We start from the raw sequence: 23,505 nt of genomic DNA on the forward strand, positions 1-23,505 counted from the left end.
CCCTCTTCTTTTAACTTGGTGGGGCTAATTGAATTTTTGAAGGAAACCTTCATATTGACCTCAATTGCCATCTCCTTGCACCTGACAGAGTTACACTTGCTCTGGAACAGAACCTGTGAATTATAGGTTTTAAGTAAGGAGACATTTGCATTGAGCATGGTTAGGGTTAACTTCTCAGTAGCATATGCAGGTCAGAGCAGAGGCACCTTATGCTTCCTCATATCAAATACCTCAATTCCTTGTCTTTCAGATACAATCACTGAAGGACCTGAGTGTTTTCACCACCTGTATTCATAGCAGAGTGCTGAGAGGTGCACATGATCTAAACAACAACATACAGTGAACTGAATATAAGGAGATAAATGGCTGTTTGATTCACTGTCTAGTCCCTCAGTTCTACCTACAAAGACCCAAAACCTGGCATGGCAAGGGAATGATTAATATGAGACTCAGGATGAACCGCCTCCAAACCAGTGATCTAGGTTCAGTTTGGTGATCGTCTGGGGAGTAGGGAAGGAGTAAACAGATGTCACATTACTCTGTGAGCTCACCTTTAGTAGAAGCTGATGTGTGCCAGGGCCTGTGTCTTGTTCCCAGTCGTGTCAGAAGGCAGATGTTTGATAAAACTGACGAGCATATGACTAGAGAAAAGCCCACAGATGTTGCTGGTTATGAAGTTCAGTTGAACTGATTAATTCTGATTTTACACATTCAACTCTGTAAGTGCATAACCACATTAGAGGCTTCGAATAACTGACTCTTGAGAAGTTTTCATTTAATGTTAATATATTTTCACTTGGCGACTTGTCTGCCCATTTCACTGAAGCTCTGGGCTCCAGTTGTATAATAATGAAACACAGAAGGAATAAAGTAATATCATGTAATGTGTACACAGCAGCAATGAAGGCATACCAGTTCCTTTCCCTGTTTCTTTTGTGAAGGATTTAGAAAGAGAACCATTTTTAAAAGAAATGCAATTTCTGGGAAAAAATAACTAACAGTGAATGACACAGAGTCTGTTTATTTCTTTTGAAGGTGTCAGAGTCAGAGAAGAAAACCACTTTGGGGTACTTGTCATAGGAGTGAAAGGGTTTGATGTTGAGGTTTTATTAACTCTGCTGATATGGAAAACTTCAAATCTAACCTGCTATAGGCATTATATAAAGTAATTTTGATACACCAGTGGCTGTGGCCCTGGGTGTAAATTCACACCATGTGAGTAAATAAAGCTGGAGTAAATTTTCCAGTGGTGAAACCCTATATAATCTTGGGTTTTAGTTAAATTAATTTGAGGTTTTGAAATATGAGTTGTGTGTGTGTGTGTGTGTGTGTACTTATTTTTTGATAGTCTGTAAATATAATCTGACATCTTTAATAATGTTTTAAATATTTTTGTCATACACATATCTATAGAACATAAAATATATCAAATGATAATAATTTGTTGTTAGGAGTTTATGCTATTTAAATTAGTAATATTATATTCTTCTCTCTCACCTTCAACATTCTAAGTATTTTCTCTTCCATGAGTGATTGTTTCCCTTTGGTTAGTTTTGAAATAATGATATAAAATGTCAACACAGTTTCTGAAAATACGCAATATTTCAATACAATCTCCTTTAGTAAATGATCTCCAGCAAATGATTTCTGCATTTGGCATATGTCATATATGAGAAATTCAATTTCCGAATCATATGGAAAGTAGTTTTCCAACAGTATGGCAGACTAGGAAACCATTCATTTTAAAATAAATAAAAATACCAAATTATATGTTAGTAGTATTTGTCTTAACTGGCAAGACCACACACACACACACACATGTGTATGTATGTATATTCTATAATATATATTATGTATTTACATATGTGTGTATATATACATATACATATACATATACATATACATATACATATACATAGTCTGCTAATTCCCATAAGAAAGTGAGAGCAAATATCCAGAAAAGTGACCAGTGAGTGCAGACAAACATGGAGTCAAGTTGTCTGCTTATTCTTGATGAACTTGATTTTTCAGTCTGGTGGCTTTGAAGAAATTAGGATTCTGCACAGTAGCCAGGCTCTGTCAATCACAGTACAAAAGACCTACTTCCAAAGGGCTACATCATTAGTTTACCTTCAAGATAAATTAAGAAAACAATAAATTTTTCATACAGATAACAAGGAATAATACCTGTTCTTAATCTTGGCTCTTAATTGAATGGTCCCCAAACACTCAATTTAGAAATTCGTGTTTTAGTGTTTCAAGCTAGGGGAAGAAATTTAAAAAAAATCCTCTCTGAAGCAAAGCAACTATAATACAGGCCTCAAAAATTTCTGACAGATAAACTTTGATTATGCTTAATAATGAAAAGAAAACCACAAAAGGCATGAGAATGCAAAGCACACTTCAGGAGAGGAGGTCAAAGGTGAGGGACAGAAGTTAGATTGAGACTGAAAACAATCCCAGATCTTGGAATTCTTGGGTAAAATCACAATGTAAATAGGTTAATACACCTATCGAATAAAAGGAGGCATGAAAAGCAACAGTAAGTAAAAATATAAAAATGGCATCAAAATGTTTAAGAATGAATGAATATTACAATGAATAGTTTAAATAGGTGATATAAAATAGCTAGAAAGAGATTACATAAAATGAAATACAAATCTAAAGAAATTACCTGAAGTGTGGAAACACAAAGAAGTAGAATACATGAAAGAGAGGCTAAGAGATACCAGGTGTAAGAAGGAAAATTACAGAAAGGAGAGTTGGCAATATTGTAAGAGGTAAGTAACACAAGACAAGAATTTACAGTTTCAGAATAAATTGCAAGTTCCATAAAAATAATGAAATCCACTGTTACCATCAGAGTTGCAGAGAAGAATAGTAAAGATCTGAAGAACAGTGAGAAAGAAAATACTATTTGCAAATAAACAGCAATCACACCGATTGCTGATTTCACATTATTAAAAATGAGGAGCCAGAATTTTTGGAATACCACCCTCATCATAACTTTATTAATAACTTAGAATTCTATATTTATCCAAAATTCTTTGAAGGATTAATTCAAGATAAAGTAATTTCCAAAAAAAAAAAACCCAAAATATCAGAGAAATAGGAGAACTTCACTGTTAAAATTTATGAAGAATGTACTTATTGAAATAGGAAGAAGTCTGATTCATAAAGAAGAATAGTGGGCAAAGAAACTGATGAACATGTGTTAAGAAGGAAGTAAATATAAATTATTGATCATAATTTCTGAAATACTAAACACAATGGTGGGTGATCAAAATCGAGTCATTGTAAGGAGAACATAATATATTAATTATTTTAGACTTGCTGAGATGATTGTGTATATTAATATTTCTAAGACACATTAAGTGATGGAAAGAGTATATATTTTTTCAAATGAATAGAAGGAATAAAATGGAAAAAATGAAGAAAAATCCAAAAGACATCAAGAAAGAAGAAAATGGGAGTAACCTAGAAAAAGCAGGAAAAATGGAAAGCATAAAACAAAGTTATAGCAACATATACAAACCATCAGTCTACTTCTTAACTGTACCTGGAATAATCCAGTGAAGAAATAGGCAGAAGACATAAATAGACACTTCTCTAAAGAAGACATCCAGATGGCCAACAGGCACTCGCTCCTCATCAGGGAAATACAAATTAAAACCACACTCAGATACCACCTCACATCAGTCAGAATGGCTAAAATGAACAAATCAGGAGACTATAGATACTGGCGAGAATGTGAGAAACAGAAACCCTCTTGCACTGTTGGTGGGAATGCAAACTGGTGCAGCCGCTCTGGAAAACACTGTGGAGATTCCTCAAAAAATTAAAAATAGATCTACCCTATGACCCAGCAATAGCACTGCTAGGAATTGACCCAAGGGATACAGGAGTGCTGATGCATAGGGGCACTTGTACCCCAATGTTTATAGCAGCACTCTCAACAATAGCCAAATTATGGAAAGAGCCTAAATGTCCATCAACTGATGAATGGATAAAGAAATTGTGGTTTATATACACAATGGAATACTACTTGGCAATGAGAAAGAATGAAATCTGGCCTTTTGTAGCAACGTGGATGGAACTGGAGAGTGTTATGCTAAGTGAAATAAGTCATACAGAGAAAGACAGATACCATATGTTTTCACTCCTATATGGATCCTGAGAAACTTAACAGAAGACCATGGAGGGGGGGGAAGAAAAAAAAAAAGGTTAGAATGGGAGAGAGCCAAAACATAAGATACTCTTAAAAACTGAGAACAAACTGAGGGTTGACGGGGGGTGGGAGGGAAGGGAGGGTGGATGATGGGTATTGAGGAGGGCACCTGTTGGGATGAGCACTGGGTGTTGTATGGATACCAATTTGACAATAAATTTCATATAAAAATTATAAAAAATAAAAATAACTTCTTTTAAAAATACTCTATTTTAAGAGACAGATTGTCATATTAGATTTAAAAACATAATAGGTATATGCTATTTATAATTAAACAAATAACAATAGAAAAAGTGGTGCTATAAATATTAATTTTTGACAAATAGACATAAGGACAAAAAGATTTACTGTAAGTACTAAAGCTTACTCCTTAATGATATAGCTGTAAGTTAGCTACAGATATATGCGCTGTCATATGCCATGCAACATACAATATAATAAAATAATTCCAATTATGTTATCAGTATTGACAATTATTAGGAGATATAACTATGTTGATAAATCCAACCATAAAATGGGAGATTTTAACAAATAACTCAGCAACTGAGAGATCATAAAATGTAAAGACTAGTAAAGATAAAAAATACTGAAAAAAATAATCATTTTGATATAGTAAACATAAGTAGAGCATTTTACACACACAAACTCATAATATGCAATAGTATGAACTTTTTTTCTTTTCAACTTTTTATTTAAATTTTAGTTACTTAACATACAGTTGCATACAGTGCAATATTGTTTTCAGGATTAGAATTCAGTGATTCATCACCCATATACAACACGCAGTCCAATAATATGGACATTTTTTAAAGTTTACCTTATATTAAGCAATGAACTTAATATTCAAACTTTCAAATGGGTAGCGTCTTTTAGAATACATTCAATAATGAAAGTTGAATTAGAGGTCTGTGGGAAAATTTTTGTTGAAGCTGTTGATACTTTTGGATTATTACAGGGTCAAAGAAGAAATTGTCCTAAACATCAAAATAATAATAATGTAGGATTATTGAAGGATAAAATGAAAGCAATAATTGAGGCTAGTTTATAACTTTAAATGCTTATATAAGTAATTAAGACATTAGTGAGCAATGTGCTTAAATAGCTATGTACTCAAACTAGAAAAAAAATAAAATAAAAAAATAAAGTGGAAGAATTTGGAGAAACAGTTAATAAATATAAGAGTAGCAATTAATGAAACAGAAAACAAATCGTAACAGACTTTACGTAAAGCCTATTCTTTGAACTAAAGCAAATAGGTTTTTTTTTAATTTTGTAAAATTTATCAAGTAAAAGTGTTGCAATGGGGACAAGGCTTGATCAAGTTGGTGCAATGGTGCAGAAATATCAATGATAGTAAAATGATATTTGAACACACATATACTGATAAATTTAAAGACAGTTAACAGGTACAGGTGTCAGAAGGTAGCAGAGGGTTAGTAAAGTATCCTCCAGACTCAGAAGTAATTTTTAGGTTGGTGGACAAATGATCCAAATACTACACAGCTATTCTCCCTGAAGTCTGGAACTTAATCCATAGATTTTTATAGAGTAAGGGAAGGTACAGAGGTCATTGTGAGGTCAAAGGGTTTAACATTTAACAGATTTTGTGAAGAGGGACCTGAGGGGGCAGTAGGGGAAGAAACCACATTACCTCTACTAGTTATCTAAACAACTTTAGGGAAGATCAGAATATGCCTTCCTGCATTCCGTCCAGGCATATATTAACCTCCAAGGGTCCTGGTTCTAGTAGCCCCAAAGGAGGTCATTTCAGGGACATGAACAAGATGGAGGGTCAAAGATGGAGTCAGTGTTGTCAAATCTTACAACAGATTATTTTTTTAATGTATCACTGCCTAAAATTTCTAAAAAGAGATTGAAAATAGGAATTGCCTCATAGCCATAAGATAAATGGACTCATACACCCAAAATTTTCCACAAATAACTGTTTTACAAACTATTCCAAACATTCAAGCAACAGATGCTCCCTTCTTAGTCAAATTCTTCTAGAGAATGGGAGAAAAGAGACACATTCTCCAAATTATTTTATAATTTTAGTAGTATATCCTCCCACTAATGTGAGACAGGTGCAATATGCGAAAATAAAATTATTAACCAGTGTCAGTTGTGAAATCAAATGTAAAAATAAAATTATATTTAAAAATGTTTCTGAATTCAGCAATGTGTAAAAAATGTAGTACTTCACAATCAAGTTCAGTTTTCCAGTAATGCTAAATTTGTTTAAATTTGAAACAATTCGGGACAGCTGGGTGGCTCAGTTGGCTAAGCATCCAACTCTTGATTTCAGCTCAGGTAATGATCTCATGGTTCATGAGTTCGAGCCCCATGTCAGGCTGGTGCTGACATTGTGGTGCCTGCTTGGGATTGTCTTTCTCTCACTCTCTCTGCCCCTCCACCACTCATTCTTGTGCTTGCTCACTCTCTCTCTCTCAAAAGTAAACAAGAAAAAAAAACTTTAAAAAATTAAAAAATAGAACAATACATTTATATTGAAGCAGTGAAGCCACATGATCATATCAGTGAACAACTACAAAAAAATCACTTAGTAAATTTCAAAACCCATTGTAATAATAGCTTTTTCAAAAAAATAAAAACATAAGATAACTTTCTTAATCTGATAGAGCATAATTATTAAATCTGCAATGAGTATCTTAATGTCTAAACATAAAAAAAACATTGTCCCTTTTATAACCTTGATGTGTGATATAGCCACTTTTTTCAAAATTTTGTACTTTTGCATTATAGCCATCTAATTAACTTTAAAAATAAATAAATATATATATATATATATATTATATATATATCTTGAATAGAAAGGAAAACTGTCACTGTTCATTAAAGATATAATTGTAGGGAAAAAAACAAATTCTCTCTATATGAATTACTAGAATTAGTAAGACTATTCAGCAAGGTAACTATATTTAAATCACAGCACTAAACAAAAAGTTAACTTTTTAGAAATTTACTCTATATATTGAAAATAAAACATAACTAGGAACCAAATTATTCAAAGAGGTACAAGACCATTTTTGTTGAAAACTATAATACTTTACTGAAAGATAATGAGGAAAAAAAGAGCTACAACATTTATTCGTGCGTAGGTGGACTCCGCATGTTCAGCTCCACTAAATAGATCTATATATTGTATATAATCCTAATCAAAATTCCAATGGATTGTGTGTTTGTGTGTGTGTGTGTGTCTGTGTGTGTGTGTGTGTGTGTGTGTGTGTGTGTGTGTATAGGAATAAAGGGTCAAGAAAAGCCAAGATACAGAAAAAGGAAAAATAGTAGGAGTGGAATGGTTTGCCTCACAGATTTTAAGACTTACTGTGAAACCATAATCTTTCAGTTCACATGATATTGGCTGAGGAGTAGAAAAACAGATCAAAAGAATGAATAATCAGCTAGGAAACATACCCTCTGTTGTGTTGAAAATTCACTTATCAAAGTTGGCACTGCAAATAGGTGAGAAAAAGGATGAACCAACCATTCAATAAACCATTCTGGGCTTTTGGTTATCCACAAGGAAATTTATCTTCACCTCACAGTATATATTAAAATCATTTCAAGGAAATTACAAGCCTAAATATGAAATTTTGAATCTCTAGAAGAAATTTACTTTGGTTTTGGAAAGAATTTATTATATATAAAATGAACAGTCATATATTAGAATCGTTACATCAAAAAGTATAACATATGAGGAGAAAATACAAGCCAACAATTCTGAGGATGGACTTTCAACACAACTGATAAAGAATTAATATCAAGACTAAACTTAAAAAGTTCTACAGATCACTGAGAAATAGACAACACAAAACAATAGAATGAAAAGTACGAGGAGTTATTTCTAAGAAAAAGAAACAGAAATGGACAATAATCATGAGAAGATACTCACCACCACTAACAAATGGTGAAGGGGCACCTGGATGGCTCAGTTGGTTAAGTGTTCAACTTTAGCTCAGGTCATGATCTCATGGTTCGGTTCATGAGTTTGAGAACCGAATCGGATCTCTGCTGTCAGCACAAAGCCCATTCCATCTCCCCTGTCTCCCTCTCTCTTTACCCACCCCTCTCTCTTTCGTAAAAATAAACATAAAAAAAATAAATTAAAAAAAAACACAAATGGAGGAGAAAACAGAAATACATTTTAGCAATCATTAAATTGGAAAAATGTATCGTACAATACCAGGGGTTTCTGGTGTATGTGTAAATGATATAACAGTATCCCCACAAAACTAGTGAAGTTGGTGATGTGCAAATTTTATGAACCAGAAAATCCCCTCATAAATATAATGTGAACAATAGCATACACATTAAAAAAATAAGAACATAAAGTTAATGGAAAAATACGTGGACTCTGTGAATGGTGTTCTGACATTTTCCACTCACCTGTATTTTAAAAATTCTATTCATGACTCACTGAAGTAATTCTATGCCACTAAAAAGTTGTTATCTGTGGGTTGAGATATATATTCCTAGAGCAACTTTTGCACTGTATAATAGGAAAAATGAAGAAGAAATTTCACAGAAACATTTTTCTAATATATAAAGAGTACTGGTCCTGATGCCTACTTGTTAAGGAAGTGAGTAATGATTTGTGGTATATATTCACACAACAAACTATTTTGTAGCAACAAAAACAAATGGACTTTAGTTCACAGAGGTCTTATTGAGCAAATACTACAAATTTAATTTATGTAAAATTAAGCAATACCAGAGAGAGAGACAGACAGACATAGATCATGCATAAGTTTGTATGTGTATGTGGAAGGATGTTTGTTTGTTTGTTTGTTTATGTGGAAGAATGTTTAAAAGCCAATGAATAAATAACAGATAACCCATGTTAATTGTGTCCTGGGAGATCGAAAGGAATGGGGATGCAATGGGAAGGACAAACAGGGTCTTCAGAATTATAGGCAATGTTTGATTCCTTAAACTGGGGTTAGATATGAATTGATTGTTTCATTTTTATTCATTATGTGTTACATATGCATTCTTTTGAATATAAATAATTATTTAAAATTTAAAAACAGTCTGTACAGAATTCTCATCATTTTTGAAAGTTTTCACTGAAATATGAAGAAGTGCAGAAATATGCCCATAGTTTAACTGTACAAATAATGAATTTTCACCATCTGAAGAACATCTAGATCACAAAACACATCTCTAAAACCCAATGGTACTTTGTTGTTCACTCTCCCTCCTGGGCACAGCCTCCCCTGCAAAAGGTGACCCTTCCCCTTCTAACAGCATAGACTTGTTTTGTATGATTTTAAGCTTGACAGAGTCCACCAAATTACATGTAGGATTATATATTACTGAAAATGCTGTGTGTGTGTGTGTGTGTGTGTGTGTGTGTATTATATATTTTAATTTTATGTTCTACCTGTTTTCTGCTTTAATTACTATCTTTACATTGACCTTATATTCATTGACCTTGGTAAATTCACTCATTAATTCTAATACAGCATCTCTAATTTTTTGGATTTTTCATAAACAATCGCATTGTCCACAATTATGATAGTTTTATTTCCTGCTTTTCAGTCCTTCAGTCTTTTCTTCCCTTGCTTTACTGTGCTAGTGTGAACTTTCAGTATAAAGTTGACTAGCAGTAGTGATAGTGGGTATCTAATCTCATTGCCAGTCTCAGAAGGATTTTTTAAAGGCATTTTTACTTTTAGTCTTCCATAGTCTCTAGCACATTGAGGAAATTACTCCTTATTCCTAATTTTTATTCCTATTTGTGGTCTATTGGTAGTTCTTTCCATCTTAATATATATTCTATTTTATCAAATTATTTTTCCACAGCTAACGATATGACATAATTTTTTCTCCTTTTTTCTGTTAATGTAGTAAGATATATTGATTTATTTTTAAATGTTGAATCAACGTTGCATTCCTATAATATGTCCTATTAGCCATTAAGTATTGCTTGATTTGTATACAGTTAGATTCTCTTTGCTATCATTTTATGATTTATGCATCTGTGTTCATGATAGAGATTGGTGTGTACTTTTCTCTTTTAATGTCTTTGTTAGGATTTGAGTTCTTAAAATATGCTATTGCATGTTCCCTTTTATCTTATTCCCTGAAAAATTTTATTTAAGATTATTTTTTTCCTTAAATATTTGGAGGAATTAACCACAAAATCAAATGGGATTGAAGGGATATTGTGTGTGTGTGTGTGTGTGTAAAGATATATAATAATAGCTCAACTGTTTTATTGGATGTAAAAGTTTCAGGTTTATAACTCTTCTACCCTCAGCTTGATGTTTTTTTTTTTTGCTTTCTTTTGTTTGTTTTACTAATTTTTCTATTTCATCCCAATTTTTGTCAAATTTATTAGTATTTATAACATCCTCATAATATCTTTTAATATTTTTGAAAATTCTTTAAGTGGATATTGAAGCTTAGTTGGCAGTTGTTTTCTTTCAGTTTTAAATGCTATTTCATTGATTTCTGCTGTCCATCATTTTTATGAGACATCAACTATCAGTCTTCTTGCTATACCAGTGAAGGTAATATTTTTTGTCTTTTTTGTCTTAAAAATTTTCCCTTTGTCTCCAGTTTTCAGAAATTTTATCATAATAGTTGATTACACCACTGTCTCACACACTACACATCATCTCTGTGTTGATGCTGACCACAGCAATCGTGGAAGACAGTTTTTGTTTTGCTTTTTTGGCAGCAGTGGGTGTTGTCCAGCATTTTACCTCCTTCCAGTGTTTGGCAAATGTTTCTCTTTGGTGGAAGGTTAAGTTCCATCTTTCACTGAATTTAACAAAATCACATACTCACTTTGCTTGCATCCTTTGCAACTAAATTGTGAGCACTTAACTCAGGCTTGAACCATACTAAATGTTTAATAAAGAAGTAGGTAAAGAAGCATAAGCAGCAATAGGTGGCAGTGATAGATGTTGGAGCAACAGACAGTTCCAGAAGCTGCTGTGGTTGTTTTGCTGTGGCTACCCAAGCACAGTTCTGGCTTGGGATGTTGTTTCTAGCTGTGGAATTCCTGAACTATAGTTCTCACTGACTCTGTTAGCTTCTCATCATAATTTTATACTTCATTTTTTGCATAAGTCAGCTAGATTTGTTTTCCGTTAGTTGAAACTAAAACATATCTTGTACTTCATCTCTGACATCTTCTCTCACATCCATAATCAGTCTGTCATCAAATTCTATTTCGGATACATTTTCCAGAAAAATCTTGAATTTTTTCCCCATCTCTCATTGCAAAACAGTTAAATCTTTTGCGTGGGCCATTGAGTAATGCTTCCTGATACAGCCTACAATCCACTCACGTGAAATCCAGCAGTTATTTCTATTTAGATGTCACACTTAAAACCTTCTAATACTTTTACATTGACATTAGGAAAAAATCCATGTCTATGGATTGAAGTTCTTCTAAGATGTAGAATTTACTGACTCCCAAGCTTCACGAACTCTAACCTCTAAAGGACTCACTCTGCTTTAATCATCCTGGCTTTTGTTAGGTCTTTAAATACAATAGGCATCTTCCTGCCTCTTGGCCCAAGGTTCTTTGCACATGATGGTCCACTGCCTGGAGTGTTCTTTCTCTTATTTCGGTATATACCCAACACTGGCTCATATTTTAGGTTATTGCCAAAAACAGTTTCCTCAGGAAAGACTTCTCAAAGTAGGTAAAAGCCTTACCGGCTTGATAAAGTCTGCCCTATAATGTCTGTAATCCCAAGATTTAGTGTAGTCACAGACATATAGGAAGTCAATGAACATTAGGTGAGTTAATAAATGAGTGAATAGTGAAATACACTATTGTTTTTATAATGTGGGTTCTCCCACAAACATTTTTGGTCAAAACAGTTGCAATGTTTATATCAAATTTATGTACTCCAATCTGGAAAAGTTTAAAACCTAAGGAAATGTGATTCATCCTGGTCCATGATGAAGACTATGCTCTGCATTTTAGTAACTAAAATTTATTGACTCCAACCTTGCTGGTGACAACTGTGAAAAAGGAAGAAGCAGAAATATGAAAAGAAACTGTCAACTTGGTTACAAATTTGGATGAATATGTGTTTACTTTTCTAATTTCCTAAAGTCTAACCAGAAAGCTCATCTGATTATCAAAATATCTCTGCATTTCTTTTAAAATTAATTAGGAATTATTACTTATAAATTTCTATTTTCCCCAGTTTTATTGAGTTGTAGTTAACAGCTCAAAATTGGATGTATTTAAAACATACAACCTGATAATTTCATATACACATACATTTGAAAATATCACGTGCAAGCTTATTAACATATCAGCTATCTTCTTACATAGTTATCTGTTTCTTTCTTTCCCTTTTTGTGGTGAGAACACTCAAGATCTAATCTCTTAGAAAATTTCAAGTGTACAATACAACATTGCTAACTATTGTCACATCATTGTACATTTGATCTTCAGAAAGTATTCATCTTACATAACTGAATCTGTGTAATCCTTAACCTACATCATCCTGTTAACCCCTCCCCCCAATCTCTGGAAACCACCTTTATACTCTCTGTTTCTATGAGTTTTACTATTTTCAAGATATTTTTTAAGTTTTTATTTATTATTTGAGAGAGAGAGTGTGAGCAGGGTAGGGTCAGAAAGAGAGTGAGAGAGAGAGAATCCCAAGTAGGCTCCATACTGTCAGCACAGAGCCCAACATGGGCTTTTGTCTCATGAATGTGAGATCATGACCTTAACCAAAATCAAGAGTTGGATGCTTAACTGACAGCCACCCACATGCCCTGAGTTTTACTATTTTAGATTACACACATAAGTGAGATTATGCAAATTTATCTTAATCTCTGTCTGCCTTGTCTTTTCTTTCATCAGCTGAGCTTGAAGTGGACTTTCTGACTCATGGAAAGTCAACTGTTATATAGCAGGCCCACAGTCAGTTCTCTCCTTTAGAGAGGGTGAAATGCCTTTGGGAAAGAAAGTAGTATCTTAGTCAGATATCCTTGTAAGCATACTAACATAATTGGCAAAAACCAATGGCATTTTCCAATGGGAATCTTTACATATGATATGTTTTTAGCTGGATGAACTTAGTTGCATTGGACTCTTTATGCTTATCAAACCAGGTGTTTACTGAAATGAAGTATAAAAAGTTGAATGTTCTATGATCCAAAAAACACCTGTAAGTAATATGATGCATGCAAGTATTAGAGACCCCACAGAAAATGTACAAATATACTTAAACAAGTATAGAGGAGAGTTTGTCTTAAATACATAGAAAATATCTTCTGAAAACCAAGCTAACTCTTTTAGATTGGTATCCTTTTAGAACATACATTGAAAGTTAATTTTTATAAATAAGAGATATTGTCCTAATGTGTATCAAGAAATACATTTTAAAAAATAAGGAAATAGTGTGTGTGGGGGGGTTCATGATGGTGGCAGAATAGGAGGACCCTAGGCTCATCTAGGGTCCTATGAATACAGCTAGATAATGATCACATCATCCTAAGGATCCCAGAAATCAACCTGAAGACGGACAGAACAAACTCTGCAACTAAATGGAGAGAAGGGGCCACATCTAAGAATATAGGAAGTGCAGAGACGTGGTTTAGGGGAGAAGAGATTCCAGGGTACTTTGTAGGAGAGAACGCCGCGGTTGCAGAGAAAAGCAAAAGAGAGGAACATGTAGGAGAATGCACAAAGAGAACCTTTCCTGAAAGCCCTTGGCTTGGAAGATTAGAGGGGCTGAATTTTATGAGTTGTTGCAACCGGTGAGGCTTAATGCCTAGAGTTTTAAAAGTCTGTGGGCTTGGCTGGAATAAAGCCTGGAGGGCACTGCTCTGTTCCTGGAGAAAAGGCAGGCAAACAACTCCAAGGCTGACAGTGTGGAAACAGTGATCTGAAGAAAGCCGAGGGCACACACTCACTCTTCTTTGAGGGCTTCCCTGAGAGGCAGCATTCACAGAGATGCCTCTCCAGGACGAAGTTGCTGGCAAGTGCCTTTTCTATTCCCCACCCCTCAGCATAAACACAGAGGCACCTGCAGGGAACAGCATACCACTGACACTGGACACTGCCTAACTTCTTTAAACCAAGCCCCACCCCACTGTGCTCTGGCAGGATTGCCCTTCTCAGTCAAGTTTGTCTCAGTTCCAGTGCAGCAGGCCACTCCCCCCAGAAGACCAGCAAAGCTCATGCCCACACCACATCTCCTGATCAGAGAAGTCCGCAGGGCCTCAGTTCTGGTGGAGTTGACATCAGCTCCCATTTAACAAGCTGACCACTGCATACCTAGTTAAAACCCACCATGTTCAGGACAGGGACCAAACACTGCCCACAGTAGGCAAGGAAAACTTCCGTGGATGGCTTTCCTGAAGGATTAACAACCGTAACGCAACGGCAGAGTGCATGCAGTACACACCGGAGACACTCCATGAAGTGCCAGACCTGGGGCTTTACATGGCCTCTTCTTTATAAGAACATTACTTTCAGGAGCAGAAGACATAACAGGCTTTTCTAGCACACAAAAGTCAGAGACTTAGACAAAATGCCAAGATATAGGAATTTATCCCAAATGGAAGAACTAGTTAAGTATGGTCAAAGATGTAAGCAAAATAGATATAGGTAACATGCCCGGTGGAGAATGTAAACAATCAAAAGAATACTACTCACTGGTCTTGAGAAAAGAACATGAGACATCAGTGAGACCCTTACTACAGAGATAAAAGGGTTACAAAAGAATCAATCAGAGATGAAGAATGCAGTAAAACAGGATTCGAAACAGGCTTAATGCAATGAATAACAGACTGGAAGAAGCAGAGGAATATTGGCATAGAAGACAAAATAATGGAAAATAATGAAGCTGAACAAAAGAAAGAAGAATTATGGGATACAGTAATAGACTTAGGGAACTCAGTGACTGTCAAATGTCGTAACACTCATAGGAGTCCCTGCAGAAGAGAGAAAAGGGTCAGAAACTTTATTTCAAGAAATAATAGCAGAAAACATCCCGAATTTGGGGAGGAAACAGACACCCAAATCTAGGAGGCACAGAGAACTCCCATAACAAGCAGGGTAACACCAGACATAATGTAATTAAATTAACAAAATATAATGATAAAGAAAAAAATCTTAAAAGCAAAAAACAAAAGTAGTTCTTAACTTACAAGGGAAAATCCATAAGGCCAGCTCGAGGTTTTTCAACAGAAACTTGGCAAGCCAGAAATCAGTGGCATGGTATATTTAAAGTGCTGAATGATGAAAACCTTCAGCCATCAATATTCTATCCAGGAATACTATCATTCAGAATAGAAGGGGAGAGAAAGACTTTCCCAGATGGAGAAAAACTAAAGGAATTCATGACCGCTAAAACAGTCCTACCAGAAATACTAAAGGGGACTCTGAGTACAAAGGAGAGAGCAAAAGTGACAAAAATGAGAAAGGATCAAAGAAAATCTCCAGAAACAATGACAAAAGAAGTAATAAAATGGCACTAAATGCATATCTATCAATAATTATTCTGAATGTAAATGGACTAATCCAATCAAAAGACATAGAGTGTCATAATTGATTAAAAAAAACAAGTCCCATATATATGCTGCCTACGAGAGACTCATTTTAGACTTAAAGACACCTGCAGATTGAGTGAGAGGATGGAGAAACATTTATCACACAAATGGATGTAAAAAGAAAGCTGGAATAGCAATACTTACATCAAACAAATGAGACTTTAAAACAAATACTGTAAAAAGAGACAAAGAATGGCATTATGTGCTCATAGGTGGGACAATCCAACAAGAAGATATAATTATAAATATTTATGCATCCAACATGGAAGCACTCAAATATATAAAACAATTAATAAAAAACACAAATTAATTGATAATAACGCAATAATATTAGGGGACTTTAATATCCCACTTACATCAATGGACAAGTCATCTAAACAGAAAATAAACAAGGAAACAATGTCTTTGAATGACACAGTGGACCAGATGGACTTAACAGATATATTCAGAACATTCTATCCTAAAATAGTAGAGTACACAGTCTTTTCAAGTGTTCACGAGACATTCTCCAGAATAGATCACATATCAAGTCACAAATCAACAAATATAAAAAGATTGAAGTCATACCATGCATCGTTTCTGACCACAAGGCTATGAAACTAGAAGTCAATCACAAGAAAAAATTTGGAAAGACTATAAATACATGGTGGTTAAACAACATACTACTAGACAATGAATGGGTCAACCAAATCAAAGAAAAATTTAAAAAATACACGGAAACAAATGAAAATGAAAAACAATGGTACAAAACATTTGGGATGCAGCAAAAGCAGTTACAAGATGGAAGTATACAGCAGTATAGGCCTACCTCATGAAACAAGAAAAATCTCAAATAACCTAACTTTACACCTAAAAGAGCTAGAAAAAAATTAAAAAATGAAGCCTAAATCCAGAAGAAGGAAGGAAACAATAAATATTAGAGCAGAAATAAATGATATAGAGACTAAAAAACAGTGCAACAGATCAATGAAACCAGGAGCTGGTTCTTTGGGAAAAAAAAAAAAACAAAAACCCAAAACATAAAATTGATAAACCTCTAGCCAGACTAATCAAAAAGAAAAAAGAAAGTACCCAAGTAAATAAAATTATAAATGAGAAAGGAGAAATAACAACAAACACCACAGAAATAGAAATAGTTATAAAAGAATATTATGAATAACCATATACCAAAAAATTGGGTAACCTGTAAGACAGAGAGCAAATTGAGGGTTGCTGCAGGGGAGGGTATGGGTGGGAGGATAGGTAAAATGGGTGATGGCAATTAAGGAGGACACTTTTGGGGATGAACACTGGGTGTCATGTGTAAGACATGAATCATCGGGTCCTACTCCTGAAGCCAAGACTACACTGTATGCTAAGTAACTTGAATATAAATAAAATTTAAAAACATAATTAAAAAAAAAAGAAATGGACTGGCCCAAGAACCAGAGATGGTCTTGCTGCCACCACAGGTCTTTTAGCCACCTGACAATGTCATCTCATTTAGTAGAGACGCCACCACTCCCTCACAACAACAACTGCGAGGAAGGTGAACAGCCTTTGCCCCTGACAGCTGGCCTCAAAAGTTCCTGGGTAGAACTCTCTATGAACAGCAGCAATGGCAATGATAATGACAATGAGAAAAATAGGGGGCTAGAACATGTACCTTCCTCATCTTCTGTCTGCAGTGGAGACATGGAAAAGGCTCTTTTGCATGCACAACATGAATCAGGACAGAGTAGTTCAAGAGCCAGTTCTCACTGTGACAGCCCTTCCCCACAAGAGGATGGGCAGATTATGTTTGGTGTGCAGATATATGCCACTAGGGCCCGTAACTCTCAGAGGAAGAGGTTGCAGAAGAAGAGAAATAAGTTGATCCTTTGAAGAAAAGTGTAGACTGGATGTCCAACTGGTTCAGCAGACCCGAAAACATTCCACCTAAGGAGTTCCACTTCAGACACCCCAAATGTTCCATTGCTTTAAGCATGAGGAAAAGCGGGGCCATGAAGAAAGGGGGTATTTTCTCCACAGAATTTCTTGAAAGTGTTCATTCCATCTTTCTTCCTCTCTCATGTTTTGGTTTTGGGGCTACACATCTATATCGGAAAGCGACTGAGCACACCTTCTGCCAGCACCTACTGAAGGAAAGAGAAACCCCTGGAAAAGTGTGTGACCTGTGAAGTGGTGTATTGTTACAGTAGTTTATTTGAACTTGTTACCATTGTAAGCATGACCCAACCTACCACCCTATTTTTACACATCCAAGTTCCAGCAACTCTCAAATCCAGTATTTTATTCAAACTCTGTAGAAGCATTTTACTAACCTCATTCCCTTTTGGCCTGTAAGACATTTTAGAATTTCCTAACAGAATTTACTGTTATTTAAAAATTCCTAACAGAATTTACTGTTATAAAAAAATTTAAAAAGAAAAGGGCTTCTTTTCCACAAATGTCACCAGCAGATTATAATTTTGTCAACAATGCTATCATCTGATTTTAGTGCCACTAGACTTAGACCTGCATCATTTGTGGTATAAATTTTACTCTTGCAAGATATCTATCATCTCTCTCTTCAAATGAAATCAGGTTGATGTGACAGCTTAGTTGCTTTATTTTTTTTTTTTCAAGACAAAGGCAAGCTTCAATAAGCTTGAATTTATAGTTATTAAAAAAGAAAAAAAATCAACCAAGACACAAGGAAAAAATATCCTGGGCAATAATTTTAAACAAACAACAACAACAAAAAAGACATGGACAAATTCCTAGAAACATATAAACTACCAAAACAGTGACAGAAGAAATAGAAAACTAGAACAGACCAATAACCAGTAAAGAAATTAAATCAGTAATCAAAAACTCCCAACAACCAAAAGTCCAGAGCCAAATGTCTTCACAGCAAAATTCTACCAAATATTTAAAGAAAATTTAATAACTATTCTTCTAAAACTATTCCAAAAAATAGAAAAGGAAGTAAAACTTCCAAATTTATTGTATGAAGCCAGTGTCATCCTACTACCAAAACTAGACAAAAATTCTACTAAAAAAGAGAACTACAGGCCAATATCCCTGATGAACGTAGATGCAAAAAATTTTAAGTTTTACTAGCAAACTAAATCCAATAATACTTTAAAAAAATTCACCACGATCAAGTGGGATTTATTCCTAGTTTTCAAGGGTAGTTCAACATTCGCAATTGAATTAACATGACACACCAGATTAATAAAAGCAAGGATGGGGTGCCTGGGTGTCTCAGTTGGTTAAGTGTCTGACTCTTGACCTCAGCTCAGGTCTTGATCTCAGGGTTATGAGTTGTGCTCGACACTGGGTGTGAAGCCTATTTAAAAAAATGTAAGAATAAGAACCATATGATCATTTCAATAGATGCAGGAAAGTATTTGACAATAAGAACATCCATTCATGATAAAAATCCTCAACAAGGTGGGTTTAGAGGAAACATACCTCAACATAATAAAGGCCACATGTGAAAACCCACAGCTAATATGCTCAATAGGGAAAGCCTGAGATCTTTTTCTTTATGGTGAGGAACAAGACAGGGTTGTGTCTACTCTTACCACGGTTATTTAACATAGTACTGGATGTCCTAGCTGCAGCAATCAGACAGAAAAAATGGATGATAGATAGATAGATAGATAGATAGATAATAGATAGAATCCAAATCAGCAAGGAAGAAGTAAAATTTTCACTATTTACAGATGACATGGTACTCTATATAGAAAACCTGAAAGATTCCATAAAAAAAAAACCTGCCATAATTGATAAATTCAGTACTGTTGTAGGATACAAAATCAACAAACAGAAATCTGTTGCATTTCTACACACCAATAATGAAGCAGCAGAAATAAAAATTAAAATATCAATCCCGTTCACAGTTGCACCAAAAACAATAAGACACCTAGGAATAAACCTAACCAAAGAAGTAAAAAACCTTTACTATGAAAACTATTAAATGCTAATGAAAGAAATTGAAGATGACAGACAGAAATGGAATAGCATTCCATGTTCATGGATCAAAAAAGTAAATATTATTAAATTGTCTATGCTGCCCAAAGCAATCTACACATTTAATACAGTCCATTTCAAAATACCACCTGCATTTGTCATTGAGCTAGAACAAACAATCCTAAAATTTGTATGGAAACACAAAAGACCCCAAATAGCAAAAGCAACGTTGAAAAAGAAAAGCAAAGCTGGAGGCATCACAATTCCAGATTTCAAGATATATTATAAAGCTGTAGTGATCAAGACAGTATGGTGCTGGCACAAAATACGGGACAGAAAAGAAACAGAAAAGAAAATCCAGAAGTGAACCTACCACTGTGTAGTCAGTTAATCTTTGACAAGGCAAGAAAGAACATCCAATGGGAAAAACACAGTCTCTTCAACAAATAGTGTTAGAGAAAGTGGACAGCAACATACAAAATAAGAAAACTGGACTTCTTTCTTACACCGTACACACACACACACACACACACACACACACACACACACAATCAAAATGGATGAAAGACCTAAATGTGAGACCTGAAACCATAAAATCTTAGAGGAGAACACAGGCAGTAACCTCTTTGATATCAGCCATAGCAACTTCTTTCTAGATTGTCTTTTGAGGGAAGGGAAACAAAAGCAAAAATAAACTACTGGGACTTGATAAAAAAAAAATCTGCACAGTGAAAATACCTAGAAGACAGCCTATGGAATGGGAGAAGATGTTTGCAAATGATAAAAAGGGTTAGTATCCAAAGTATATAGAGAACTTATAAAAGTCAACACCCCAAAAAAGAACAATCCAGTTAAAAAATGGATAAAAGACAAAAAAATGGGCAGAAGACATGAATACACATTTTTCCAAAGAAGACATACAGATGGTGAGCAGACACATGAAAAGATGCTCAACATCTGTGATCATCAGGGAAATACAAAATAAAATTATAATAAGATGTCACTTCACATGTGTCAGAATGGCTAAAATCAACAACACAAGAAACAACAGGTGTTGGTGAGGATGTGGAAAAGGGGAACTCTCTTGCACTGTTGGTTGGAATGCAAACCAGTGCACTGTGGCAAACAACATGGAGTTTCCTCAAAAAGCTAAAAATAGAACTACCCTACAATCCAGCAATTGCCCTACTAGGTATTTACTCAGAGAATACAAAAATACTAATTCAAAGGGATACATGCACCCCTATGTTTATAGCAGCCTTATCTATAATAACCAAATTATGGAAATAGCCCGTGTTCATCTACTAATGAATGGATAAAGAAGACGTGGTGTATATATATACAATGGAATATTACTCAGCCATAAGAAGAATGAAATCTTGCCATTTGTAACAACATAGATGGAGCTAGAGAATATTATACTAAGTGAAATAAGTCAGTCAGAGAAAGATAAATACCATCTGATTTTAGTCATATTTGGAATTTAAGAAAAAACAAATGAGCAAAGGTAAACGGAGAGAGGCAAACCATGAAACAGACTCTTAACTATAGATAACAAACTGATGGTTAACAGAGAGGAGATGGGTGGGGGAGAGGTTAAATAGTTGACAGGGATTAAGGAGTGCACTTGCCATGATGAGCACTGGTGTTGTATGGAAATGTTAAATCAGTGTATCGTACACCTGAAACTAATATTATACTGTATGTTAACTAACTGGAATTTAAATAAAAATTTTGTCAACCATATTTTGGGTTAAGTTTTGAGTCCATGTGTATTTGAAAATTACTAAGACAAAATATAGTTAATTCCCCAAAAAGAAATAAATAAAATAAAGAATAAGGAAATGAGTGGGCTGTATCTACATATAACAAACACAAAACATTGAAAATAATGTCATTTCTACAGTGTTTGTGAATAGATAAATTTTGTTTAGCTTTAATGGTCATAGTATATGAAGTGGCTAAATAAAAACATTTTTTAAACTAGATTTGCATTTGTTTTTATACTCTATTAACGACAGAATGCATTGTTTATGAAAATGTCTTTTAGAGAATAAAATTAATACATTCTGATATTTAGAAACCCTGTATTAGTAGTCTCATTTCAACCTCTATTGATCAGTTAAATGCAATTAACCTACTAATTTGTAACAAAAATAAATTCTAGGAACAAGGGTGAAAAATGGTACATCAATAAACTTTACTTTTTTACAGGGATTCTGTAGCCCATTGTCCATATTTTTTTGTTTCAAAAAAATGTGGCTTTTTATTCAGTTTTTGAAAGAAAATTCATTATCTTCAACATTTTAGTGAATGGATAATATGCTAATTAAATGAAATATATAAAAAAGTATTTTATACTACAGTCTCTTTGTTTTCTCATTAGGAAAGCTTGTAATCTCCTTTCACCCACAGCTCGTAAATTAAATTTGGAAAAATGAATATTGTAAAATATCCCTTAACCTAGGAAATATATAATAATTAGGATGTATATGAGATTCTTTTTCAACTCGATAAATAGAAAATATTTTATTTGGAATAAAGTAGAATTTCAAGATCAAACATTATAACTAATGACATATTAAGTATAACCATTAGGACCTCACCTTGTACCATCTTTCACAAGCTATGTAATTCTAAGAAAATTAGAGTATGATATGTAAGAATTTTTTTTGGATAAAATTATAATGCAGTTGGGAAATTGTTACCATATATGAATACAAATATTTTAGTGAATTAATCATCAGGTAGTATCCACACAGACAAGAAATTAAACCTGAGCCATTTGAAAGAATTTTAAAAATACTACCGACTGGGGTTGCCTGGGTGGCTGTCAGTTAAGTGACCAACTCTTAATTTTGGTTCAGGTTATGGTCTCGTGGTTTGTGAGATTGAGCCCCATATTGGGCTCTCTCAAAAATAAATAAATAAACATATTTTGAAAAAAAAAAATACCACCATCTTAGAGATTTGTGAGCAATTACAGTTCTGCAAAATAATTTTTAAATTTGTTGTGTTGTTTTAGTGTTCCATTAGACCTTTATCCAATTTAATGTGTATAACTTTCAGAGTTAATATTTTTATCTTTTTTTAGATTTATTTTTCTTTCTTTTTTTAAGAAAATTTTTAATGTTTAATTTATTTTTGAGAGAGACAAACAAGTGGGGGAGGGGCAGAGAGAGAAGGGGACAGAGGATCCAGAGAAGGCTCCTTGCTGAGAGCAGCAGGCCCGATATAGGGCTGAAATTCACAAATCAGGAGATCATGACCTGAGCTGAAGTCGGACACTCAACGAACTGAGTCACCCAGGTGCCCCTAGAATTTTTTTAGTTAAATATCTACTTATGATAATGTATGGATCCCACAGAGTGATAGGCAATGTGAGGTTAAAATCTCTTTCTGTAAAAAACAGATGCCTCACGTGATAAGGCCAGGATTTAAGTAGAAATGAGCCACCTGTTTTCCTGAAGTAAGATAAAAACAATGTCCTCCCAAAAACCTCTCTAAGAACATAAAAGAAAAACTAAAGGTCATTTTTGTAGACCTTCAGTTTTCATCTGTTATTCTTAGATGAAGTTGTAGAAGAACAGAAAGAAAGTGAAATAATTCCATTATCTTTTTCCTTGTCTCTTATTTCTTCTTACCCTCCTTATGAGAAGTTCAACTGAAAACCATTTTGTATGTAAAGGAGACCAGCACAGATTTTATGTAGGTGTCTGTCTTTCGTAGTTAGAACCTTCTAAACTGTAGCCTCTGTTTTTGAATTTGGTTATTCA

At 34.3% G+C, this 23,505-nt stretch overlaps 1 protein-coding gene and 1 pseudogene across 2 annotated transcripts in view; both read left to right on the plus strand.

Annotated features, from left to right (window-relative positions):
* The window catches only part of GALNTL6 (polypeptide N-acetylgalactosaminyltransferase like 6), a 1,200,087-nt gene that overhangs the window by 161,524 nt on the left and 1,015,058 nt on the right, over positions 1-23,505 (plus strand). The gene's annotated exons all lie outside the window — the stretch shown is intronic.
* LOC125923208 (BCL2/adenovirus E1B 19 kDa protein-interacting protein 3-like) lies at positions 14,403-22,661 on the plus strand (annotated as a pseudogene).

This window comes from Panthera uncia, chromosome B1, assembly GCF_023721935.1.
Source record: "Panthera uncia isolate 11264 chromosome B1, Puncia_PCG_1.0, whole genome shotgun sequence".
Taxonomy (NCBI): Eukaryota; Metazoa; Chordata; class Mammalia; order Carnivora; family Felidae; genus Panthera; species Panthera uncia.